General features: G+C 39.3%; 1 long non-coding RNA gene across 1 annotated transcript; it reads right to left on the bottom strand.

The window, feature by feature from the left end:
• Positions 1–4,604: 4,604 nt before the first annotated feature.
• On the bottom strand, positions 4,605–5,919 carry LOC147641088 (uncharacterized). Its single transcript, XR_015268843.1, has 2 exons — positions 5,477–5,919; positions 4,605–5,067 (listed from the first exon to the last, which is right to left on the bottom strand). It is a non-coding gene; the product is annotated as an uncharacterized LOC147641088 (long non-coding RNA).
• Positions 5,920–8,690: the final 2,771 nt, after the last annotated feature.

The following is an 8,690-nucleotide window of genomic DNA, read 5'->3' as shown; positions in this document are numbered from 1 at the left end:
AAGCCTCTATGCATATATGCATACCTTTTTGATCGCTACGGCTTGTGCTTGATGTCGTGGAATGTGGACATGGTGTACAAAAGGCCCTAAATAGAAACAAAAAGGCAGAGTATGTTAACAAGGCACTACAACAAGGCAATGAGGCATATAGGCCTCTACACATAAGAGGTCTCTATGCATAGATCTATGCATATGAGGCCTCTTATGCATAGAGGCAATGCATAGGCATAGATCTATGCATATGAGGCCTCTTATGCATAGAGGCAATGCATAGGCATAGAGGATTCTTATGCATAGAGACATAGTGGCTTCTATGCATATGAGGCCTCTTATGCATAGAGGCAATGCATAGGCATAGAGGATTCTTATGCATAGAGACATAGTGGCTTCTTATGCATAGAGGCAATTATGGAGAGGAAAAGCATGGGCAATGATGCATATAGGCCCCGATGCATAAGAGGTCTCTATACATAAGAGGCTTCTATGCACATATGCATAGAGGCCTCTTATGCATAGGGGTAATGCATAGGCATAGAGAGGCAATTATGGATAGAGGCAATGCATACATAGAAGATTCTTATACATTAGAGGTCTCTATACATAAGAGGCTTCTTAAGCAATCGAGGCCTCTATTCAAGCCGTATGCATAGATGCATAGAGGTATCTATGCATAAGAGGTAATGCATGGGCTACATACATAGAGGCCTCTATGCATAAGAGGCTTCTTATGCATTCTCTATGCATAGAAGCCTCTTATACATTCTCTTATGCATTCTCTATGCATAGAGGCCTCTTATGCATTTTCTATGCATAAAGGCCTTTTATTCATTCTAAACAAGATTTTTTCCTTAACACTTAAAAAAACAAGGCTTTCTTCTTCTCCCTTATGATATAAGCTTGATTTCACTCTAAAAATAATGGTTCCCTTCACAAAATAGAGTATAAGGCTTTTATAGCCATAAACTCCATCTTCGCTTTCCAAAAACCTATTCAAAAAGATACTTCCTAAAGATTCTCCAAATATGGCTTCTACTAAACACCAAGCCTTCTATAGGTCATAATGCAAAACATTTACAAAGAAAACACGACGATGACATCCGATGAAGAACAAGGAAAAATCACTTGATGGGATTCTACCGAGATCCAAAAAACCCACCCAATTATATACCATCATTCTATATTAAGTTTTCTTTTGTGCACCGTGTCTTTGAATATTGGCTTTGGAAAGAATATAATAGCTTGCAATTTTACATCATTTATTTCAATTGATATTACAATTTACATTTTTAGTTGTTGCATAAGTGCTTGAACAAATCAAATAGAAAAAAAAATAGACAAAAGAAATACAATATACACATTGGAAATAAAATACACGTAACTTTTTCTTTAAAAAACTATTAACAATTAATGATTCAAAACATTATTATAAAATTGAAATTCTAAAATATTTCTTCTTATTATTCAGGTGTTGGAGGAGGTTGTTTTAGTCCAGTATTTCCCATTTTGTCCTCATTTCCCACTGGTTGTTGTGTCCGTATTTAGTATTTTTATTTTGTTCTTGTGTCCTTGTTCCTTCTGTGTCCTCTGAGAGCAATGAGCCAAAACATCACTATTTATGGGCCTTTGCATGGATATAAACTTTCGCTTTGAAGGTAGGAAGGAGCTTAAGCTTGATCTTCGAAAGAAATATTTTGATTTGCAAGGAGTGGCAATGACATTCAAATCGCTCGCTCTCAGTCATGAGCTTGTGAATCTAGAGCCAGTAATTCTTTCTGATGGAGAAGAAGGTGAAATTACAAGTGTCTTGAGCATGATTGAACTGCTACCCTTGAACAGTCGTTTGCATGTAGTTTTGCACAGTGCAAAAAATATTGAGAAGGTGGTAGAGCTTCGAACATCTTATGATGGGTACATAGCATATAAGCTACCTCCTTGTGTAATGAAGTCTGCAATGTCTTGGAACAAAAGAATGATGGCCACTCTTGGGTAGAGTACATGTAGTTGTGATTGTTTTGATGGTGCCGTACGTTTGAGTAGATGCTCTCGACATTTGTGATGCGTGAATATTGATTGCCCTTACTACTCTAGGTTACATTATCAGAATGAAACATAGTGGAAAGGAAGACTGAAACGGAGTTGTCCCCTGTGGGATTGATTGGTCTACAGTTTTGAAATATTTCATGTAAACACTACATGCAAATACCAGTGCATCTCCACATGCCCAACAATAATTTATTAATGTCTTCTAAGAGCATGACAATACTACAAGATGTGCTATACATCTTGGTAATCATAATCATCCTTATCAGGAGGGGCTATGTAAGAGTGTTAAACAAAAGATTGAGGAGACGGTGTTATCTCATGTTGCAATGAATCCCTTTACAAAACGATAAAATAATTGGAGACATTTGTGGCTCAAGATGCCATTTAAGACATGCTGATGGGGGATATGAAACTTGGCAGTTTAGAGATTGGTGGTGATGAATTTGCAGAGCTGCTTGAGTATGTCACCCCATTGTCAAACAAAAGGAGGATAGAAACATGTTTGGTGTATACTAAAAGAGCCAAAAGCACTATATCAAAGGGCCTTGAAGCAGTTCTAGATATAAAAAACAAATACGAATATCCATTTATCCATAGTGTGTTTTTCCCGGGGCAATTAAGTGAGCAACATCAACCACATGTATTTAAAATGTCAACTAAGTGGCCTTGATTTGGTTAATAGGATGAGACAAGGGGAAACCTCCAAGATATGTGGGTGCATTTTGATCATGTCCACATAGTCCCTGGTTAGCCAACTATGTTTGCTTATGTATATGACCCTTATGTCCGTGAGCTTTTGACTATAGCTATATGTGAGTTTAAAGTTGAGGATATGTATGCACAAATGTATAGCTATATGTGAGTTTAAAGTTGAGGATATGTATGCACAAATCGAATTTTGGAGGATGCTGAATCATGTGGTGCAAGAGAATGGCTATGAGAAACTAGAATTTAGAGGATTCATGGCCAATGCAAATTGGGGTAGTGCTCGTGCAGATGAGGACAGAGTGGAAGATACATCAACGAGGGAGATGAGACAAAGATGATGAAGTGCCTGTACCATGCTTTTGGGGTTGATGGAATTACCTTGGTAATGTTGTGGAGGGGGGTTGTATGGTCTGTAACTCGGCTCCCGCTCTCTTTTGGGATGTTGATGAAAGCTACGTGATTGGCACACCTGGGGTGTGGCCAGTGGATGAAGGGACATGTCTATAGGCACATGAGGTGCAAATGCTCCTGGGGCAAAAGGATTTGTGCTTCAAAGTAGAGGACCACAATCAACTCAAGCCAACGCAAATGCAATAAACATTCCAAGTGCTTTTTGTCCAAAATACAGGGATAGCAAGATTGTTAAGTGGAGAACTTGATTGACTAAGGAATTTCCTAAGAGTGTAGAGAAGGGAAGGACCTTGGATGCACAGGTTATTCACAAGGCCATTATATTATGTAATGAATCCCACATCTTTTACATTAGTACTTAGGGATCCACAGAAATGGGAATGAGTACAAATGCAGACTTTCCCTATGCATGTGTGAATGTTTTCACAAACAAGAGGGCAAGCGCCTGGCATACATACCATGCAAGCACTTGTACTTCGTTTACTTAGGGATCCACAGAAATGGGAATGAGTACAAATGCAGACTTTCCCTATGCATGTGTGAATGTTTTCACAAACAAGAGGGCAAGCACCTGGCATACATACCATGCAAGCACTTGTACTTCGTTTACTTGCAAGTTCTGGGATTGGATTCAATAGCTTATGATTTTATGCACCAAGTAGCACTAACTAAGGTGGAGTTGTTTCAGCACTTAGTGGAAGACAATGCCATGTGCCAACATAATATGCAATTGTACTTGCAAGTTATGGGATTGGTGTGCCAACATAATACGCAATGTTAATGTCGCTTTTTTGATAGCTTGTATGATAGTCCTTTTTGTTATAAGCCTTGAATTAGGCGCACTTCGATCACTGTAATATAGTGTCTTTCAAGTTCCCTTGTTTTGTGGTGGGTGGTATCATTTGCTAGATTAATTGCTATTGTTTGTAACTAGAATGCAATTTTGTGCTGACGTGTGCATGTTTGGAAAGTGATGTTTCTTTTCTATCTAGAGGTCGTTTGGCAAGTTTCAATCGACTTTTCCCTCGCTCAAAAAAACTCACTTTTGAGAAAGGTATTTACTTGCTGCACCCACTAGCGACATATTAAAGTTCAAGTGAAATCCACAATTTGACATGTTCTACTTGCAAAAACAAGTCTAATGAATAATAAACTTCCCACCATTATGTATTATACATATTTTTTTGGTGTGGAAGGGAGAACAAAGCTACCATATCACCTACACTCATGTATTGGCGAGAGAGATACGTACATCTGAGTAACTGGGGAAGTTGGGCACACACACACCACTACACACTCAAGTCCAACCACTACACCCAACTTCTGTTAGTGGGCCCACAATTGTATATTAATGGTGGATAAACGTCAAGATTCTACCCTTCAGTCAATAAATAACACATCCAACCACGGCAAAAAAATTGACAATAATGAGTCACGCCTTATCAGGAGAAATTTAGCGGTTAAACTTATGATAGATGAAATTACACAGCTAAAATCAAAGAAGTGACAAAAAAAACAACTCTAAACAGAAGTTGGGAGAAGAAGAAGAAGAACTCGTGGCCTGGTGTCTGATCCGGCCAATAATCTAATGCTGAATGGCAAAAAATGATTGACGACAACCAAGCACAGTCTCCAAAAATAGTGGATGAGTCACCGGTGTATCATGCAGCGCCCATGACAACAGTCGGTGATGTGAGTTCGGTACCACCTTTCAAAAAATCGGCATCGTGCAAGCCAAGACCTGCAGCTCACTTTACAAAAAAAGCTGGGCGGCACACTGATCTGGCATGCACTATCTTGGGGCTTATCCCCTCTTGTAAAAGGAGCTTCCATCTTATAGCAAATCTTTTCCTAAAAGCTTGGTCTTTTCCACTGCACGTTCTAATTGCTTAGGGCAGTAAGAGCCTGCAGATCGAAGCGAATTGTCAGTATACCTTTGGAGATTATCATTAACCTGTTTCTTTAATCCTTGGAGATTATCATTAACCCCTTCCTTTAATCCTTGGAGATATCATTAACTTCTTCCTTTAATCCTTGGAGATTATCATTAACCTCTTTTCAAAACGCAGGCAACATGGATAAGATAATAGAGGCCCAGCTAAGCTGATGTGACTAAAAATTGGCATTTAAATCTGCAGGAGCACTGACATTGCATCTGCACATACAGTTACATCTCCTACATAAACATGAACAGAACAACAACATTGATCGTTTGTATTCAAGCATATCAGATAAGTGCCGCTATGCACACCCGTCAAGGCATTTGTAATCTACTGATATGGCTAATACACAAGGGGTATGAGACATGTGGTACCTGATCAGCTTTGGTTGAAGACATATAAATTGGCCTTGAAAAGTGTGGAAGCAGGAGGTTATGGTGTTGGGCTAGCCAAGCTCGGGAGAGATCAGTGAAGGGTGTCTCGGTGGCAGCCGGCGCCAAGTCAGGGGAGTCATCATCATCATCGCCATCAAAGCAGCGCAAGGAGATCATGAAGGGCCGCTTAGAAATGGTGCTAGATTCCAGGCATTGAACAGGCTTCATCGTGCACGTAGTAGGTTAACTTCAATCTCTCTCTCTCTCTCTCTCTCTCTCTCTCTCTGTCTTCACGCACACAGGGGGCTGCTTGCAAGGCGTTACAGCAGGCGAAAAAGGCTGTGAGAGAGGAGCGCTAGGGGGGGTGTGTGACGGCCAGCGTCGTGGGCGCGTTGAGGGGGCTGAGCTTGGCCTTTACAAAGGAAGGGTAGAGCGACTACAAATGCCTGCGTGGCTTGATGCTAAAATAGGTGAGAGACTGGGAGAAGGCCGCGCGTGGGGTGGAGGGTGGCGGCGTGTGCAGGCCACCCTTCTACCTCCGGCCCGCTCACGCCCTCCCCTCCCCATTTCTCTCTTTGGCCCCTGGGCCCGCACTTGAGCTTCCAAGTTGGACACACCATGTGGCAAGGAAATTAAAAATTAAAAAGAAGCATGTTTTAGAAATATTTACATTTAAAGGAAAACACCCCCCCTTCTCTCTCTACACACACACACCCCCCCACCAATGATGTTCCTCAAACCTTCATAATTCAAGATTCTTTCTTTCTTTACGTCTTTCCAATTTTGCAACCATCCTTTTTTGTCTAATTGCATTCCTCCACATTTTTTTAATATCCAAAAAATAGTTTTTCAATTAAAGATGGTGTGGATCTTCATAGTGTTATTTCAACTAATTTAGTTGAAGTGACACTAAATAAAGGTCTCTTGTTCTTTTTAAAAAAAATTATAGTGGAAATAGTATTTAATATTTAAACTATGAAAATATATACAATATGATAAAGGAGGGAAGGGGGATAAGGGATGATCCAGTAAGTCAAAAGTAAACAAAAAGCAGCTATCTAGGCAGCATAAGCTGTCTAGATATACATACACTAAAATAAATGCATTGAGTATAACCCCACCGAACTCTCTCTCTCTCTCTCTCTCTCTCTCTCTCTCTCTCTCTCTCTCTCTCTCTCTCTCTCTCTCTACACACACACATACACACACACACACACACACACAAAATATGTGAAATGGTCACATTTGGGACTCAAGAACACAAGAAAATAAAAGATCTAAGTTAACAAAATTGCTAGCATGTGAGTTAGGAATGGGGTGAGAAGGTAATAATCTAGTAGTTAGAGGGCGGTTTATTAGTAAGTGGAGGCATACCTTCTTCATGTCCCTCGACCACCTTAGGTGGCAATGGTGGCTTCTTGGAATCAAAAAAGGACTCCACTTGGATAAAGTGTATGAGTATGGGGCTTACATTTGGTGTATTAGATCCAATGATTTGGTAACCTGAGAAAATGACCGATTGACTGGTTTATCATCATAAACCTTAGAATTTGAGCCAAATCGTGAAACATTGGATGTAAGTCTTTGTAAGTAAGGAGATAATTCCTTAGTAAATAATTTTTAAGATTCATGCTAAAAAAAGTTCCTATAAAAAAGCAAAATACTCATATGAAGTCCTTGAGGAGAAGAAGAGACATGATTTGAGATTTTGATCTTGATAAACTATGATAATAAAATTATTCTAGGACTTTTTCAATCCGATAAGTGATGAAATAAGGAATACTATTCCATTTTGTAATTATTATTACCGAAAACAGACTTGAGACTCTAGAGATAAATAAAATTAACCTTTCACATAGGGACGAATCAAACATTTCTACTGGCCATTGAGTTGTTGAATATCCCTATGGCAAAATCATGCCCAAGTTGTTATATTATCTTGTGGGTATACACACAAGATATATGTACAACAAGACTCTGTTAGAGAAAAAGGACAAGAGGAAATATATAGATATTATAATTGACCATGCTTTGAGATAAGATGTTAGAAAAATGATTGGTATTTGGAAATATGATTGATAGTTGGAGAAATCCTTGCAAGGAAGTGGGATTTGGTGGAAAATTTTTGGATTGAATCTTGGGGACAAAATTTTCAAATTATGGAAACTTGGATTAATTAGACCATGCCGGAAGGGTAATTCCTAAGAGAGGCCATATGGGATGAAAATGGGTGGACCCTTGAAGTGTAATTCCCATGCCGACGGGCTAAAAACAGGTGGACCTCGAAAGTGTAATTCTCAAATGGCCGATGGGCTAAAAATAGGTGGACCACAGACTCACCAACCACGGAAGTGTAATTCTTAGGAGTCTAATGGGCTAAAAATAGGTGTACCCTGAAAGTGTAATTCATGGGAGGCAAATGGGCTAAAAATAGGTGGACCCCAGAAGTGTAATTCACGAGAGCCAAGGAGCTAAAAATGGGTGAACCTCATAAGGGTAATTCTCACCGGGAGACCGATGGGCTAAAATCAAATCGATCCCGGAAGGGTTATTCCCGAGAGGGTTACAGGCTAAGAAATTAGATTTTGAATATAAATTGTATCCCCGATGGGTACTTTCCGGGCGGTCCATGGACTAATGGAATTTTGAAATTCAATTGAACTCTGGTGGATGGGTAATTGCCAGAGGGTCTACAAGTGAATTGAATTTTGGAATTGGTTGGACCGCGGGTGTGTTAATCTCAAGATACATTAGTGTTGGTATCATAGATGCTACATTAGGTGACCCCTAATCCTTAAGGATAAAGATCCCCACCATGGAATATATGACAACTCTAAACAGATATTTGATAGTTTTGGGTTGTGATAGATCAAATTGTTTTCTTGATGATACTTAGCCACTTTAAAGTTTGTGTAATTTTCTCAAATTTTGATTATTGAATATAAAAGTAGGATATGACTCTAAAAAAGGACGAAAGTTTTAAGGAAGTCATATTACCCTAAGATTGTGACCAAGGAAAAGCTTGAAGGATCACTCCTCTAGAATTTACTGAGAGGGCACACCTATGACCAATGCTATAAATTTCACCAAACCTTGATGATAGCAAGCCATACCAATATGTTAGAATAACAAAATGAGGAGTATTATATCCTCTATAATATACAAGGCTAGGTCCTGTGAAAATTGGTTCTAAAAGAATAGAGTAAAGGCCGAA

Source organism: Cibotium barometz, chromosome 2 (genome assembly GCF_041138505.1).
Source record: "Cibotium barometz isolate CiBa-2024 chromosome 2, ASM4113850v1, whole genome shotgun sequence".
NCBI classification, from domain to species: Eukaryota; Viridiplantae; Streptophyta; class Polypodiopsida; order Cyatheales; family Cibotiaceae; genus Cibotium; species Cibotium barometz.
This window is presented reverse-complemented; position numbering and strand designations above follow the sequence as displayed.